Genomic DNA, 15354 nt, shown 5'->3' with positions numbered 1-15354 from the left:
AGAAAGACTGAGTGTGAGACTTTGATATTAGATAAAATGAATATTGATAAAGTTTACCTTTATGTACAGAATCTGAATATCGCAAAATATTTAAAAAAAATTGCAATAATATCGTATCGTGCGTTAAGTATTGTGATAATATCGTATCATGGGATGTATGGTGATTCCCACCTCTAATGCACTTTTAATCTAATGTTCACATACGAATGCATCAGGGGCAACTCAGGGTGCCCAAAGATACATAACTTAGAGGGGCCAAGGATCGACCCTCCAACCTTCTGATTGGTGGATAGCCTGCTTTACCTTCTGAGCCACAGCCAAACCTTTAAACTTAATCATAATCTGTGACATTGTTGAGAAAGCAAAAAATGTATGAGTTCTATGAAGGCCACTTTAGTTTTGGATGGTCGTGCCAGCTGCAGTAATTTATATGGGGCAGAAATGCTGTTCTTGGACCACCTGGTGGTGGGTAAAGCATTACTGACAAGCTACATCAGCAAATACAATAGACATCTTCAAAAGTAAAAGAACTGAAGTGACAGTGGGTTGCAAAGAAGCTTGCAGAGTCAGCAGCAACTGTTTGCACAGTGATGCAATTTAAGCAGCCTATCTGAGATTTGCAAATGACGAAGTGTACAGGCTGAGCCATGGTTTCGTGTTGAGGGGTTGGAGCTAATGTTGTGCTCAGGGGGGAACGCTGTGATGGGGAAAACTGCTTATTTATGAGTTTTCTTGGCATCCAAAGGATAGGATAAGAGTATGGCTCATTGTGAGCTTTCTCTCAGGGTTTCAGCATTAAGATCAGTTAATTGCCTTTGAAGAAATGTCGAAATTGACCTGATCAAGTGAGACAGATCAAGTGTCTTCTCCACTGATTTTTAGTTAATGTATGTTTGTAAAGGCTTCAGTGTGAAATTCGGATTTGGATCTCCAAGACTCTGCAGGTCATTTGCCAGAGTTAGAAACTGCCAATAATGCAGAGAGGCTGCTCAATTAAAACACAACCAGATAATTCTGGAAGTGTCTTTCTGCCATTTTTTTTGCCTCTTCTCATTTCAGAGAAGTTGAGCGAGGTTTTGTCGGGGCCTTTCACACGACACTAAGATGAGTATTAATTTCCTGTTTGCCTCATTTCTGATGAAGAGGGAAAATCTGTGGATTATGTCGCCCTCTGACCTCCATCTCCGCCTTCCTCCATCCTTCCTCCGTCTTCTCTCAGTTTGCCCCCTGTTTGACCCACTTGGAATCCCTCCTCCAGGGAGGCGTATGCGGGTCAAGTTGGATGTCAGGATGCACAAAAAGTATCTAGTATCTAGGGGCAGGGATAGCTCAGTAGGTAAAGTGGTCGCCCCATGATCGGAAGGTCGGCGGTTCGAATCCACTTAACGGCTACCCTGAGGTACCCCTGAGCAAGGTACCGTCCCTACACACTGCTCCCCGGGCGCCTGCTTAGTGGGCTGCCCACTGCTTCACTGAGTGAATGGGTCAAATGCAGAGAAAAACAAGTAATTTCCCCATGGGGATCAATAAAGTATCCATTATTATTATTATTATTATTAGTCATCTGTGTTCGACCTTTCCAGGGGCTGATGAGTAATGACGTGTTTGTTCCACCTTGCACTTTGTTCTTTTGTTTGTTTTTAAACCGATGAAGATGATGCGCTGGTGGGTTGACAGTCGCTTTGGATGACTGATAAGATTGTGAAGATGTCAAATTATCATCCTGTAAAAGCTTGAATTAATGAGTTTGGTGATAAGATAAGAAACTCTTTAGATATATCGTTTTTGTTAAAAAGCAGTCTGGGGAAATCAGTGGGTGTTTGCTGATTCTGGTGCTTTGCAGAGACAAAGAGACAGTCATGAGAAGGCCAAAAACATACTTTTTTACTCAGTTAAGCAACTCCTGTTAATTGGTTTCATCCTACAGTGAGGAAAAGTTGCACTTAATAATGAATTACTCATGAGTAATGAAGATGGATGCACTTTTGAAAATAAAAGAATGACGAACTGTGCTGAGGAACATTTGGGTTTCATAAACAGGGCAGCTGCTGTGTGAGAGACAGGATCATTTACTGTAACCATTAAAAACATGTGGTGCTCAGTCCAGCGGTTCTATTCCTGTCACGCTCCCGATATTTTTGGACGGAGCTGTAACTATACGTCTCTCAGTTTCTTTCTTTCCCTTCATCCCTTTCTCTTTCTGGCTAAGCCTCCCTGGCTGGGCAGCTCTCCTCTGTAAGAGACATTACTTCCTGTATGATCTTAGTTTTTTTTTTTCTTTCTCTGCCTTTCTTCAGAGAGCCTGCCTGCCTTTTATCTGGTTCTGTCTGTATGCAGATGGATAACTAATTAAAGAAAAATAGAACTGAAGCAAAATAAGCGAAAATATTTAAAATTTTAATGTTCATTGTACCAGAGGGTAGTTTTGGAAGCCGGGGATTGTAGCCCAAGGATTTCCGCCTGATTTATAGCTGAGTTGCTGCCCAAAGTGGAGGAGTTTAAACATCTCTGGGTCTGACTGGAGCAGAATTGAAAGCTGAGGGTGTATTTATGAATTTATGATGTTATGGTGAATTTACTGAAATGTCCACTCCTGGGAATATTGTGGCATTGTGTTAGCACACACCTGAATGCTACTGACCTGCAAACTGCCAAAACTAATGCTTTTATAGAGATGCTCAGACTTATCAATCATCAGTACGCTTAACCTCTTAATTCTTAACCTCTGATGTTAGTAAGGGTGTATCCAGGAGGTTCCTATAGAGCAGGGGTGGGCAACTTCAGGCCTCGAGGGCCGGTGTCCTGCAGGTTTTAGATATCACCCTGGGTCAACAGACCAGGCCTGTGGAGAATGAAAGACATGTTGAGGAGGTAATTTAGCCATTTGAATCAGCTGTGTTGGATCAAGGACACATCTAAAACCTGCAGGACACCGGCCCTTGAGGCCTGGAGTTGCCCACCCCTGCTATAGAGGAAGGACAAAGAGTCGTGTGAAAACTGTTTTCTGCTAGTTCCAGGTTCTTGGAAAGCAGCTGAATAATAAAGAGGACAGCCACAACAGGAACCTGTCCAGCAAGCAGACTGGTGGGATATCACAAGGGCTGGGTTTTCAAAATAAGGGCCAGGAGATTATCCACTAGTAATCTGATTGCATATGGTGATGAACCATTAAAGACATATAAACAAACATACAGAAATGAGTTTCCATATAATTGAAAGTATAAAGTCTTTGCGTGGGAAATACTGAAAGTTCACCTGTAACTCAGAAACTTTAAACATTCATAATAAAAATCTGCTTTCTGTACAATTTACATGTGGTTATAACCTTAAACTGCTAAAATAGTAGTATAGTTTTCAGCAAGCATTAGCGGCATTAGTAAATACATTTCCTACTCTGTGCATCAACTGAGTAGACGAATGAAAATGTCTTAAATTACAAGAGACCTTGTGGTTTAATTTAATAGCTAAAGGCTAAAGCTGATAAGTTAAGCATGACCACATGGGTTAATAGCATAAGCACAAAAAATTACTGTCGAGCAAGACAACATTAATAACAGTGGCATTGTTCTGTCACTTGCAGAGATGTTCATTCTTTTAAAAAAAAAAAAGAAGGAAATATTTGACTTTCCTCCTCTGTGAGTTATCTTTTCCCCACTTTTTCCCCTCTTATTCTTTCTACTCTAATAACTCCCCCCCCCCCCCCCCTTTCCTGTTTGGAAAATCTCTTCTCCCCTCCTCTCTCTCCTTCATTCAGCCCTCTGTTGCATTCGGTGTCTCTCTCCGAATGCCTGTTTTTGGCTCCAGAACTCCCCCACGGTCCTTTCACACTGTTTTAATGTTAACAGGATGCTCTGTGTTCTGCCTCCTTACAGTCCCAAAGCAGAGCAAACGTGCAAATCTGTGTTTCTTCATGGCCGACTTAAGCTTTAACTCATCCCCTGGCTCAGCCCCAGCGGTCCGATCCAAGAATTTGATAAATCTTAAAAGCAGCTCGCCATGGAGTGCGTCTGTTTGGCATGCACACTCTTGTAATCACTTGTTTGTGGAAGATAATTATTTTTGATTTATTCTTTAGAATATTATCATCCCTACAATTGAATTGGAAGCTATCCTAATGACTTCTGTTTCTATTTTTTTTTTTTTGGCCACATAAAAACTGCGACCACGTTGTAGAACTTTACATAGTGAAAATTTATCAAAGTACTTGGGGAAATTCGTAGTAGATACCAAAAGAGTTTTTCATGTCAGTCTCCAAACATGTTTGTTTCTGCTGTAAAGTTTTAACATGGGCGTCAATGGATATTGATCGCCTTTGGGGGCACCCTCAAGTGGCCATTAGAGGAACTGCAGTTTTGGTGCTTTTGATCCACATCTGCTTCTCTCAAGAAATGAGAGTTGTGCTTTAGAAGTGCTGATAGTTGGTTTTTGTCAACTTTTACCAGAGCCAAGCTAGCTAAAATTTCCCCATTATCACTTTTAACGTATGCTAACCTACACCTTAACCCACTTACCCTACAAAGTCAGTTACAGATTAAAAGGAAATCTTGCTTTTTTGAAGGAAAACCAAACAGTACGATCTTGTTAGAGAACAAAACCATTTGTTTCATATGGTTTTGCAAAAGAAAGCATGTACAATAACAACAACAATAAAACAATGCTTGCAATGACACTCAAGCCCATAATGAGAAAATAAAACACCCAGACAGGCAAAAAATATTCACACGTGCTGACACTGTAAATAGATTAGATCATCTCTGGCTTTGTTGTTGTGCATCAGCGGCAGCTTAAAAGAGAGGAAAGGCCACGCTGACGATCGGATTAACGCTGCCGGCAGACTCCAGGTGACAGAGCTAAGCTGCTGCGCGCACGCATGTCTCCCGCCCGGCTGCTTCAAGCACAGTCCAAAATGAAAGCTGTCATGTAGAAAATGCCCCTCATTTGATTCAGGACTAGCTAGACATGATTCAGAGGTTTAAATGTAAAGATGTTGGTGAATTAAAGCAGCTTAGGCTTGTTTCTGACCCAGTGACACACAGCTCCTCTTTTAGAGAGAAGGATGTTACAAGTTAAACATTTTTTTCCACAGTTTAATGATGTCCTAACATGTATTCTTTTTTTCCCTCACAGAGAAGACGCCTCAGCTCGTCGCTTTCCTATCTCATTGATCACCGACGACAGCTTTTCAACTTCGGTAAGCCAACACAGTTTTAACATGAATTCTTCTCAGTATTTTAGTTAAAAACACAGCTTCAAAGGTGTTACAGTAACAACATTGAATAAATTCATGAATGGCTGATGAGTTATTTCACTTCAGAACAAAGAACATAGACACAGTGACTCATGCTCTGAAAAGCATGGCATAGGGGAACAGTCGGCTACAAACATAACATTTTTCCATACAGGACACAGCTAGGGCCCTTGTGAACATAATAATGTTACCCACAGCTGGCTCAATGATATAAATACCATGCTAATACAACCTGAACTACAGCAACAACAAAAAAAACTTTACTTAAAAAGAACTTTATCCACTTATTTAAAAAGTGGATATTTAAATTTATAAGTGGCATCTCAATGCAATTTAGAAGTAGGTGTAGACCCTACAATATTACAGAAATAATGTTCAGCAACTTATATGAAACTCATTTTTGCATGTCACGCTGCAGCTAAGCATGTTTCAGTTTGACAAGGATGCAGTTTCATGCAAAACAAAGTCAGCGGAGAGCGATGAGTTGTTTTCTACTCTGGTCTTGAACAACTTAATAAATGTGCTCCATCCGATTTTACCTCCATGAGATAAAATGACGCACCATCGCTGCCATCTGCAGAGCCACCTTATATACATATAAACCTAGGCAAGGCAAGGCAAGGCAAGTTTATTTGTATAGCACAATTCAACAACAAGGTGATTCAAAGTGCTTTACAGAGACATTAGAAACAAGAACAAATAAAAAGCATGATTTAAAATTGAATAAAACAAGCAAATAAACTAACTAACTAATTAACAAACAAACAAACAAACAAACAACAGTATATAAAATCAAAACAGATAAAATCAGAACAGTAGATAAAATCAGTAGTTAAATGTAAGTTTTGAAATTTAAGCTTAAAGTGTGGATTTGGTGCTTTATTCAAATGCAGCTGAGAACAGGTGAGTCTTCAACCTGGATTTAAATAAACTGAGTGTTTCAGCTGAGCTGAGGCTTTCTGGGAGTTTGTTCCAGATATAAGGAGCATAAAAGCTGAATGCAGCTTCTCCGTGTCTGGTTCTGACTCTGGGAACTGATAAAAGACCGGATCCAGATGACCTGAGGGATCTGGAAGGTTCATACTGGGTCAGGAGGTCATTGATGTATTTTGGTCCTAAACCATTCAGAGCTTTATAGGCCAGCATCAGAACTTTAAAGTCTATCCTCTGACGGACAGGCAGCCAGTGTAAGGACCTCAGAGCTGGACTGATGTGGTCCACTTTTTTGGTCTTAGTGAGGACTCGAGCAGCAGAGTTCTGAATGAGCTGTAGTTGTCTGACTGATTTTTTAGGTAGACCTGTAAAGATGCTGTTACAGTAATCAAGCCTACTAAAGATGAATGCATGGACTAGTTTTTCCAGGTCCTGTTGAGACATCAGATCTTTTATCCTTGATATATTCTTGAGGTGATAGTAAGCTGACTTTGTTATTGTCTTAATGTGTTTTTCTAAGTTTAGGTCTGCATCCATCACTACACCCAAATTTCTCGCCTGGTTTGTGGTTTTTAGATGTATAGATTGAAGTTCTCTGGTGACCTGTAATCGTTTTTCTTTGGCGCCAAAGACTATTACCTCAGTTTTGTTTTTGTTTAGCTGGAGAAAATTGTGGCACAACCAGTCATTGATTTCCTCAATGCATTTACCAAGAGCCTGTACAGGGCCTCGGTCTCCTGGTGACATTGTGATATATATTTGTGTGTCATCTGCATAGCTGTGATAGTTTATTTTGTTGTTGTTTATAATCTGTGCCAGTGGGAGCATGTAGATGTTAAACAGAAGGGGTCCCAAGATGGAACCTTGGGGAACTCCACATGTGATACTTGTCTGCTCAGATGTGAAGTTACCTATTGATACAAAGTATTTCCTGTTTTCTACGTATGTTTTGAACCAGTTTAGTACAGTTCCTGAAAGACCTGTCCAGTTCTCCAGTCGTTTGAGTAATATGTTGTGGTCAACTGTATCAAATGCTGCACTGAGATCCAGTAAAACTAGGACTGACATTTTTCCACTGTCTGTATTCAGACATATGTCATTGAACACTTTGGTCAGAGCAGTTTCAGTGCTGTGATTCTGTCTAAAACCTGACTGGAAGGCATCGTAGCAATTATTCTGTTTTAAGAAGTAACTGAGCTGTTGAGAAACTGCTTTTTCAATGATCTTACTTAAAAACGGGAGATTTGAGATCGGCCTGTAGTTGTTCATTTGTGTCTTGTCAAGATTGTCCTTTTTCAGTATAGGTTTGATTACAGCAGTTTTTAGTGATTCTGGAAACACACCTGATAATAAAGAAAAGTTGACGATCTGTAACAGGTCTGACTCTAAAGTCTTTGAGACCTTTTTGAAAAAACTTGTTGGCAGGACATCTAAACAGCAGGAGGAGGAGTTCAGTTGACCTAAGATGTCCTCCAGGTCTTTGCTGTTAATAGGTTGAAACTGTTTCATGGTGTTTAAACAGTTTTTTGGTGGACACAGTACATATCCTGGATCTGCTGTTGATGTACCAATTGCTTGTCTAATTTTTTGGATTTTTTCTGTGAAGAATTTGGCAAAGTCATTGCAGGCCATGGTCGAATGAAGTTCAGCTGCCACTGACACAGGAGGGTTTGTTAGCCTGTCAACTGTAGAAAATAAGACCCGAGCATTATGGCTGTTTTTAGTGATGATGTCAGAGAAGTAGGACCTCCTTGCATTCCTCAGTTGTAAATTATAATTGTGAAGTTTCTCTTTATAAATGTCATAATGAACCTGGAGGTTTGTTTTTCTCCATCTGCGCTCAGCTTTCCTACACTCTCTTTTTTCATTTTTCACCAGTGTGGAGTTTCTCCATGGAGACTTTTTCCTTCCAGAGATAACCTTCACCTTAATGGGAGCAATAGTGTCCATTACATTTAACATGTTAGCATTGAAGCTATTGACGAGCTCATTGACTGACCCTCTGGACAGGTCAGGTGTTAATGGGAAGACCTGGTTAAAAATTGCACTACTGTGTTCAGTTATACACCGTTTTGTGATCACTGTTGTTGATATATTTGTGTGGGCTGAGATTTTACTTTCAAAGAAAACACAGTAATGATCAGACAGGCCCACATCAGACACAGTAACCTACTAGAGACATCGCTGATAAACTCTGGCTTAATGAGAGCTTTTAAAGTGACATAAAGAAAAGAAAAAGCAAAAGCAGGAAACCTGCTGCCAGATTCACTACTTCTGCTCAAATGCCCCCATGACATTTCACACTCAGTTTTCCCATGACTCATGGGGCCCAGGGAGCCAGCTCTAAGTAACTGCACTCAGCCAGAGGATCAGCTTGACTATTGTCAAATATATATATATATATATATTTAAATATAATAGAGGGGGAATTATGCTCACAAAGAAGAGAAATGATTGTTTGCGTTGGTGTCATGACGGATATTTTTGTATGCCAAAAAGGAGTCATTAAGCTGAAAGTCTAATCTTGTGTTTTCCCGCTGATATGTGTTTGAGTGGCGTCACAGAGAGAGAAATGACAGAGCGAGCGGCAGGACGGAGATTTCACAACCATCTGTTTCTATATCTAGCTTGTGTTAACAACGCGCTCGCTCCTAAGCAACGACTTCTGGATGCATTTGAGCTGTGTTTGTTTGCGTGAGCCGGTGGGTGTTTGTGTACGTGTCAGTTGATTTCTAGCAGATTGTGTGCGTAGGTGTAGGTGTATACAAGTGCGGTAGTGCAGTAATTGGCATCAAAATTCACTTCAGTTTGGGTAATAAAGAGAGGGCTTGGGCTGACAGACAGGAAGTTTTGAGAAACACGGCGGCGAGCTCGTGCTGTGTAAACATGTCACAGTTGTCCTGTTTGTCCTGGCAGCCGTTTGTTTGATGTGTCAATAATAGAAAGTTATTCAGTTCACAAGTGTAATTCCAGCTCTTCATGATCATGAATGGTCCACTGTCTACTTGGTGGGCACGGTAGGCTGGTAGAGATTTGCCTCCACTCTTTAATACCATAATAAAAACGAAATAATAAGCTAAAAAAACCCGAAATTATTAGCACTGAGCCTTCAGGAGATACATCCAAAACGAGCTTTGATGTATTTCACAGCTATAGGGCTTCGTTACGCTGTCTTTAATTCACATAGTTTTCTTTTCTTTAACTGTCTGTCGATATGTGCGTATCTGAGGATCCTGGCAAAGCTGTACCTCAGCCTCCAAGTGTTGTAAGTAATTAAGTAAGTTTATTTATTTATTAAATACTTTTCACATACAAACAGTCAAAAAGTAGTGTAAAAAAAACAAGTAAAAGAACTAAAAAATGAAGTGGCATAAAAACAAGAAAAAAAAACACCTGTATGGTGTTCAGACGCTGAATTCATTTCTTTTACACCATCTTTACTGTAGACCCCGTCTACATGTCTCTGAGCAGTAACTTCATTTCAGTTGACGTCAGGTCAGCGATTCCTCTCTGATATCCCAGTTTGACTCGGCGCAGAGCAAACCATCTCCAGCCGAGATGAACTGAGTCATCTCTTGGGTTTGAAAGCCTCACCTTTACTCCTCCAAACATACCTCTGGTCATTGTGACCAAGCATCTCAGTCTTTGTCTCATCTCTCCATAAAACCTTTCTCCAGAAGGCATCTGGCTTGTCCATTTGGGCAGCTGCAAATTTTAGTTGAACATACAGTATAGGTGTCGATTTTGGAACAGGGGCTCCACCAGGGGAGCAGTGATTCTGCCAATTACGCTGACACCATTGAATGCACAGGTTCACCTGACACAGATGTGCCGGGGAAGATACTGCAGAAGCAAACAGTTTTTGATCATGCAGTTTATTATGCTTGACTGTGTTGTTTTTCTTTCGATGTGTGTTCCTTATGTATCTAAACAATCTGGCTGTAACCTTTTTTGAAAAGCAAAAGGTGTGGGAAACGACAATAGGAGCCAAGACTAAACTGGAAGGGTTGCAAGATGATTAACAAAATTAGGAGTTTTCTCAAGTTTTCTTTTTCTTTTATTGATTATTTTTGTAATCAAAGCATGAAAGGCATACATTCTTGATTTATTTCTCTTTTAAATCCTGCTGTGTGGTATTTTTCTTACTGTCATAGCAACTAAAGAGTCTACATGCAAAAATATATAATTAATACCTCCCCCATTAGCACCACCAGCAGCATAAAAGCCTAAAATGACATCTAGAGCCCAACCTGTAACCAGCTATCAGGATATTGATGAGTTAAACGGCTCCGCTCCCATTTGTGACCCCCCCGGATCCTGCAGGCTCTGCTGACCTCTTTGTGGATCCATAACGTGGTCAAAGTCACACTCCTCTACTGGTTGCACTGGCTGTTATATCACCATGGAAACAATGACATCACTGCAGGATGGGGCTGATGCATGCCAGGGAACATCTACTGCTGTGATGAGGTTGGGGGCTGAAAATAAAGGGTGCAGAAAGCCAGCAGTTGCTTTCAGTTAAACTCAACCCTGAATTGCCTTAAAAGGGGGAACATCAGTTTGCAGGTGTGGGTTACTTAAAATGAACTGCATAGCACACATTAATGAACTTACTGTTGTCATTGTTTTCGAGTGAGGAGCATTTAGATTACATAAAGTGAATATATTGTCATGGTTACTATGATGATGACTAAGCACCTGTATGGGTTTGTTTGTGTGATGAACACATATCAGTTCAGCCTACATCGTGTTTTGGTGACAGCTGCAGCAGGCAATGTGTTTAACTAATGCACATATGTACAAATTTAAAGGATTTTTTTCAAGCTTGGAGAAATTTTGGAAGGGTCAAGGAAATTAGCTCAGAAATTACTAACAGTAATAATAAGTTAAAGTTAAGTTAAAACCTACCAAGTATAACTTACATACACCAGTTAGACATCACATTATGACCATTACGACAAGCATAAGGATTTGAGCAAGTTTGACAAACTGGCCAGATTGTGATAGCTAGATGAATCGTTCCGAGCATCTCCGAACCTGCAGCTCCTCTGGGTGTTCCCAGTCTGCAGTGATCAGTTTCTGTTGAAAGTGATACAAGGAAGGAACAGCACTGAACCAGAGACAGGGTCATGGGTGGCCACAGGTCAATGATGCACATGGGCAGCTAAGGCTGGCCCGTATGGTCTGATCCAGCACACAGTATCTGCATATCAAATTGTTCATCACAGCTTGTTGCAGAAGAACGTGCATAGCCACAGATCAGTCAGAGTGCCCATGCTAACCTCTATCCACAAGTTCCCACAATGGGTACATGAGCAGCAGAACCGGACCATGAACGATGGAAGAAGATGGCCTCGTCTGATGAATCAGGTTTTCTTTTACATCATGTGGATAGTTGGGTTCATGTGCATTGCTCACATGACCGGCAAGTGTCATGGTTTGAAAACAAACTATGTATCTAAGCACTGAAGACCATGTGCACCAGTTCATGGAAAAAGTACTCCCTGCTGGTTGTGGACTCTTTCTGCAGGATAATGCACCCTGCCACAAAGTAAAAATGGTTCAGGAATGGCCTAAAAATTCCCCAGATCGCAATCTAATCCAGCATCTATGACGTGCTGGACAAAAGTCTGATCCATGGAGCCTCCACCTCAAAACTTACAGGACTTATCAGTCAAATCAGTCATCCAGTGTTGTTATATTGTCCTCTTTAGGGACATGTATGTGGACATGTTGAAAAGTTTATTAGTAAAACTGTATATATGAACCCCAATCATTACTGACAAATTAAAGAGGTTTAAGGAGGTTATATTCCACAGTCCCACAATTTTACGATCCCTTTTGAGGAACAACTTATCAGCGGTGGGGAGGAAGAACTCCCTTTTAACAGGTAAGAGTCCTTCATGAAACCCAAGAGCTCGGGGAGAGGCAGCCATCCACCATGACTGGAAGAGTGTGATGGAGAAGAGAAGAGAAAAAATAGAGCACCGAGACACGAGGCAGCAACATAAAAGACATTTTAAAAAACTAAGTAATCATCAATCGTCAAGTTTTATGAGTCGATAAAAATCTTATTTTACCATGTATGAGTCTAGCTCATCTTCTTGGCAGGAGATACATGGACAGATCTGGACTGTGACCAAAGAAAGGGAAGGAGACCCGGATACAGTCACTTAGATCTCTTGAAGCAGTTATTTGATAGGAATGCAGATACATAGTGATGTAAACACAGCAAAAAGAAAGGCTGGTGACATTAGTTTTTGATACTCAGGTTATTGTTTAAAGTATTAATAAATAAAAAGTAGGACACAAACAACCTTGAGCTTTTTTACAGTTTTATTATCACGTGATTTAAAATATTTAATGTATTTTTACTGAGTAATATCAACATTATCTAGAAAACAGTGCTTTTGAAAGAGGTGCTAATATAATCTCAGGGCACCTCTACCCCAGTTATTACGGCACTTAATCTGTAAGGAGTGGATATCACCCCTGCCTCGTGTTCACGGCTGTGAGTTTGTGTGTGCGCGTGCCTCGCTCATCGTGCTGCTCTCCAGCATTTACACAGTTCATTCACACTTCGCTGAAGGCACTCATTACGCTTCATACCCCCCCAGCCCCCCGCCACATGTTCTGCTGAGTCAGCAAAACATAATCTGTCCATCTGCTGCCAGAGGAGGAAGCCACTGGATTCTGGGTTGATTACAGGTCACGGGAAACTTTTTTGTCCTTTAGTACTTCACAGTTCTTCTGTTCAGTGTGACAGTCAGCCATCATTCAGTGCACCAATGCGCGTGTAACAAGCTGATTTGCTTGAAAAAAGACACGAACAATAAATAAAATATCTATATCTCTATAACACGTTCATTTCATACAGATATTCAGTAGATACTATCGTGAGATTAGTCTGCTCAAAAGCAAATAGAAGAGATTAAATGATACTGTTAATCTGTAGTGTGGTGTAGAAAATCTTACCTAGTGACCGTGCTGATCCTAGCTGCAAACACAAAGGTTCTCCAACACACACACACATTCAAACACACACTCGGCCTCTCCCACAGAGGATTAAGGCCAGGTTGGCCTACTGAGACAGGCTGCCAGAGATTCCATCCTCCATCCTAAATGGATGGTGACATTCCGATGTGAGTGGCGCTCTACGGAGGCATGATGGGTGACCCAGATTGGGGTGGGGTTGGAAGGGGGGATGAGGTGCAGACAGGGAGGGAAATGTGGTGGGATTAGAGCTTGGGTGGTGCGATGAGATGCTGGGGGTGGAAGGTAGAGAGGAGCGCAGCAGGGGGTCATGAGAGCGCGAGACGATGACAGTAAAAGAGGAAAGAAAGACGAAGAAGAGAAACCCACTCATGTCCGATTAGCCTCAGGCTTGCTGCCACACCTTCTCTTCTTCTTCTCTGCGAGCGATCACGCTGGAACGTTTCATTTAAGGCATCAAACTCGAGATGTGATGGAATTTGACGGATCACTTTTGACTCCTAGTGCTGTTGAGCTAACCCTCTAAGCATTAGAAAAATGTGATGGTCCTCATGCTGTGCTATTGCTGTTAGGATTGTATCTAAAAAATGCCTAAAAATATAAAGATCAAACTTCATTTTGTTGCACTTTGTCTGTTCAACCCTGCAGAGTGTATTTCTTAAAGTATCTTGTGTCTTAAAAGAGAGGGATTGCTGTGGGAAACATGAGAGGAAAACCGTTATAGGGCTTTTCATCACTGCAGAATACGCCTCATTTAATCTTCTAATTTTTTGGTGTTGTGGTTGGAAAATAGCCACTGCAGACTTTATCCCTTTCTAACACACTAAGACTGGTAAACAACCAAGGGGAACCGGTGCGAGAGGGCAATGTCGAATCATGTTAAGTGTGCGAGGATGACAGGGTGTGCCTGGAAAGCAAGGTCTGGAGAGTTGGCAAAGCCAAACAACAGAAAAAAATAGACAATTTGGTGTGACTTCAGTATAAAGTGTTACTTAAGTCCAAAGGTCACAGAATAAATTAAGTATAATTCTAATCTGGGGATTTAAAAAAATCAGAATTTGCTTGTTTATACACTCACCAAACACCATATTAAGACCATATTAAAGTAATAGCATCACAGAGTTGTTATTTCCAACTACTCATCCATGATGAGAATCTCCATCTCCACCACATCCCAAAGGTGCTCTACCAGACTGAGATCTGCTGACTGCAGAGGCCATTTGAGTACAGTGAACTCGGTGAACTTTCTGACACCTGATGGGTGTGTTATGGGTACACTGTGGACATAAATGGATGGACATAGTCAGCAACAATACTCAGGTAGGGTGTGGTAATTAAAGGATGCTCAGTTGGTACTAAGGAGGCCATAAGGAGGCCAAAAGGTGCCAAGAAAATATCCACCACATCATTACACCACCAGCCTGAATCGTGATAAGGCAAGATGGATCCATGCTTTTATGTTGTTTAAATCAAGTTACATCTGAATGTCACAAAAATTGAGACTCACCAGACCAGGCAACAATTTTCCAATTTTCTGTTGTGTAGTTTTGGCAAATCTGTGTGAACTGTAGCCTCAGTTTCCTGCTTAGCTGACAGGAGTGGCACTCAGTGTGGTCTTCTTGAGATTACTTGAGTTACTGTTACCATCCTATCCGTTGAAAGGAGTCTGGCTATTCTCCTCAGGATATTTGCTCTTTCATATCATTCTCTGTATACTGATCACTGTTGAATGGAGGATGCAGAATGGAGAACAAATCACCTTTCTTCCTCATTTTGATGTTCAGTTTAAACTTCAGCAGGTCGTCCTGATCATGTCTGGATGCTGTTTAGAAGCACACCAATCCACACGCGTTTCTTGAATGTCTTTGCTTTAATTTTATTTATCAGTATCCTTAAGAAGTATGGAAAAAATACATGTTCTGCTCCTAAGGTCAATGTGTAATTTAATAGTACTGTAAACAGGCAGTACTCTTTAATTGAAGATTTTAATTGGCCCAAAACTCTGTAAATTAACCTGTTTTTTTACTCAACGTCTTTATTTAAACAGCCAGGGTTTATGACATCCTTTGCAGGGACAATGTGTGAATGCCAAGTGTGGCACAATATTGCTGAAAAAGAAGCTAAAAGCAGGTCAGAGCGGTTCTGAACCACCATGAGCACCATGTGGCTGTCAGCGCACC

At 40.9% G+C, this 15354-nt stretch overlaps 1 protein-coding gene across 1 annotated transcript in view; it reads left to right on the top strand.

Moving 5' to 3' along the window:
* The window catches only part of LOC308394426 (uncharacterized protein), an 80533-nt gene that overhangs the window by 39936 nt on the left and 25243 nt on the right, over nt 1-15354 (top strand). Inside the window, exon 3 of the mRNA XM_080878756.1 lies at nt 5128-5191. The gene's annotated coding sequence lies outside the window, so the exon portion shown is untranslated. The remainder of the gene's footprint in view (nt 1-5127; nt 5192-15354) is intronic.

This window comes from Rhamphochromis sp. 'chilingali' (assembly GCF_963969265.1).
Source record: "Rhamphochromis sp. 'chilingali' genome assembly, chromosome: 3".
Lineage (NCBI taxonomy): Eukaryota > Metazoa > Chordata > Actinopteri > Cichliformes > Cichlidae > Rhamphochromis > Rhamphochromis sp. 'chilingali'.
Note: the sequence above shows the minus strand (reverse complement) of the source record. Positions and strands in the feature narration are given on the sequence as shown.